The sequence below is a fragment of the Anneissia japonica genome, unplaced genomic scaffold, assembly GCF_011630105.1.
Source record: "Anneissia japonica isolate Jap-2015-1 unplaced genomic scaffold, ASM1163010v1 scaffold287714_len2871179_cov188, whole genome shotgun sequence".
NCBI classification, from domain to species: Eukaryota; Metazoa; Echinodermata; class Crinoidea; order Comatulida; family Comatulidae; genus Anneissia; species Anneissia japonica.
Genome location: NW_022755542.1, coordinates 1,903,376 through 1,906,621, shown reverse-complemented (window position 1 = coordinate 1,906,621; position 3,246 = coordinate 1,903,376). Strand labels below are relative to the sequence as shown.

Here is a 3,246-nt window from a genome sequence, read left to right as displayed (position 1 = left end):
TAATAATAATAATAATAATAATAAGATTAATAATAATAATAATAATAATAATAATAATAATAATAATAATAATAATAATAATAATAATAATAATAATAATAATAAGAATGAGTAATAATAATGAAATAAAACGCCGGATTCCGTTTAACAGGAAACGCTCATGGCGCCCCTCCAAAAGAAAGTCGAAAATTGAAAAACATTGTTTATCTTTCAGCTCATGACAAACAAGCGTATAGTATTTAAATTGGACCTCATTGGAAATAGACTGGACTCTGACCTAATGGGCGTTCCGGATGCTCGGTAATTTTTACTTTTCTTGATTTTAATCCATTTGTTATCTTGATTGTGCCTGTTTGAGCATCGAATATATTCAATCAATCATTCAAATAATATTATATCATGACAATTTTTGTATGAAGATATAGTTATAGTTTATTATTTGAATATACTGTATTGATGAATCTATATATTCATTTCTATCGAATAGTACACTTTATATAAATTTTATTTACTCATGACAATCGGAAATCTGAAATAATTTGTTTGCGCTATTGCGATCTACTAGTCCTACCCAATACCTGTAATTAATAATTCTCACATCATTCCGTAATATGATGATACTATAAATAATATTTAATGTGATAATGCTGATATGATAAAAAAGTACTATTATGTTGTATCAGCAGCATTGCCCATTGCGATAACTGAATACAATAATGTTAATGTTGGGGTGCTCACTAATTTTTCAGTGGCGGATATTAAAAAGGGGGAGGGGGGAGGAGAGTCGGCCTGCCCACCCCCCTTCCCCCAACCCAAATCTTTTAAAATTGTAAAAAATTGAGAAAAAAAAAGAAAATTACATTCAAATTTGAAATCTAAGAATGCTATTTCTGGCCATCTAGAGGTGCAATACAGGAAAAGTTTCTTGCCTCCTCCCCAACCATGGTGGGCCTGAGCCTGAGGTGGTGGGAACCCTTCAGTTGGCAAAGTCCCTCCCCATGGGCCCCCTCTATTTCAAACTCCTGGATCTGCCACTGTTTTTATTTATATATTATGTTTTGATGATACTCCATTATAATTCTTTCTCTGTTTCTTAATCTTTTCTCAATATTTTTCTATTCCAGTGATGTAGACAGATAAGCCACAACTACCAGGAAAGAATGTCCAGACTGAAATGACAACTTACCAATTATTCATAGATAGCCACAAATTGTGTCACTCATCAAGCTTCTGGATATGAAATTAATATAGCGTGAATTTTATTTTTTAAATGTTTTCCCTCTGCAAAAATCTCAAAAATAATGTTAGCAATATGTAGGCCCCTATTAATTCTTGTAGGCTGTATGTTTATTAATATTGTATTATTACTGCTAATAATTATCTTATTAATAAAGTAACACGTTTGTTGTAAAGAATATAGACATGTAAGATAATAAAATATAACATTTTGAGGATTAAAATCAGGTCTATTGATTTTTGCTGGATATACATGATATAGACCTACAGTATATAAATATAAAATGTATACATATATCCCAACTTGATTTCAATGCTTGAAAATAAACATCAAATGGAATTGTGCATCTCTTCTCATTTTATTTAATGTCTGTGATTACTGTAATAAATTCAATAGCTAAAATATCCTTATCATAAGCTTAAACCAGAAGTGAAGAATTGCTTCATCAATATATGTGCTACTTTAATTATTAAACTAGCAATTCTTTTGAGAACGCCCTCAACAAAATCATAAAACCGGAAATGACGTGGTTGCTACGCAACAAGCTCATGCATAATCATGAATATTCAGTCAAGCTCATGCATAATCATGAATATTCAGTGACACCTGTTCTAATTAGACTAACAATAAAATCTTTTTGGTCGATTTTGTCAAAACTGAGCTAAAAGTTTTTATTGTTAGTCTAATGAGCACAGGTGTACTGAATATGCATGACCTGTAGCCTGGCAACCGACGTCATTTCCTGTTTTGTAAAATTCGACAGCACCTTGCTCTTAAAAGTTTCGAAATTTGTTGGTATCGTGTGAATATATTTAGAAAGAATGTTTATAAGAACAGTAGCCTGTAATAGTGCTATATTCGAATTCGAATTGATTATAATATATTTAATTCGATTATATACTGATTAATAATCATGAAATATATAATATTAATGCAATTACGACAAAGGAAGTACACACAATGATGTATTATAAATTACACTTCAGTTTACATTTATTTCTTACATACTTCGGAAATGTTACATCAGAACTATATAAACGTAATATAAATAGAATATAAAGATTATAGTTTTATATAATATAGTAATGCTTAGGCCTAATTATATTTAAGTATGTAATATCCTTCGAGAATTACTTGTTCGTTGTATAAGAAACATAACTGGCAAATTTGATTCAATTCCGGCGATCCAGTGAATATATAAATCTTAATAAATATCCGCGCACGGTTATTTGTAGAATTAAGACCTCATAAATCCGGCTATTGGTAGCATCTTTTGTTCCGGAAATTTAATATACATCGTGTTCCGCTGACAATGATTGTACATCGACTTCCCACTTACTGATGGATCGGTAGATTAGACCTGAGACACTGAAATAAAAGAGATTGAACTAGTGAGAAATACATTCAAACTATTTTCATTTTGGTATCTTTGTTAATTAGGCCTAATTAAGTATAAATCTCATTAGATTAAAACACTTTTTGGAAACTTTATTCATACATTCATGAGGTATAGGAATACAAATTCAGAAAATAAAATTGTTTGATTGATTTAATAGGCCTACATTATGAAAAGTGTACATGTTAATGAAGCTTTATTTTAATATGAGTGGGTGAGTACGCTCACCAACATCCCACCCCAAATCGACAAGGTCTAATTTTTTAAGACAGTCGATAAAAGTACTGAATACACATTTTCTTTAAAATTTTTGTAATAAACTTAAAAGCGAATATTAAATCTTAAAATTTTGACCAATACTCTATCGGACCCCTGTAACAAAGCTGCGGTCCAGTCGCTTTCCCACTTAACTGCACCTACCTGGAGTTTTAGGTGACCCCTCCACATTTGGTATGATCATTACATCTTATGTTCCTATCTGAGCACTGTTATTATTTATATATTTATTTATATAGCATTTCGAAAAACATTTTGGATTTTTCTTACATCCTATTTTGATTTATATATATATGTATATGTATATGTATATATACATATATATATACATACATAT

General features: G+C 30.2%; 1 long non-coding RNA gene across 1 annotated transcript; it reads left to right on the top strand.

Annotated features, from left to right (window-relative positions):
• Positions 1-203: 203 nt before the first annotated feature.
• On the top strand, positions 204-1,583 carry LOC117123678. Its single transcript, XR_004447870.1, has 2 exons — positions 204-300; positions 1,125-1,583. It is a non-coding gene; the product is annotated as an uncharacterized LOC117123678 (long non-coding RNA).
• Positions 1,584-3,246: the final 1,663 nt, after the last annotated feature.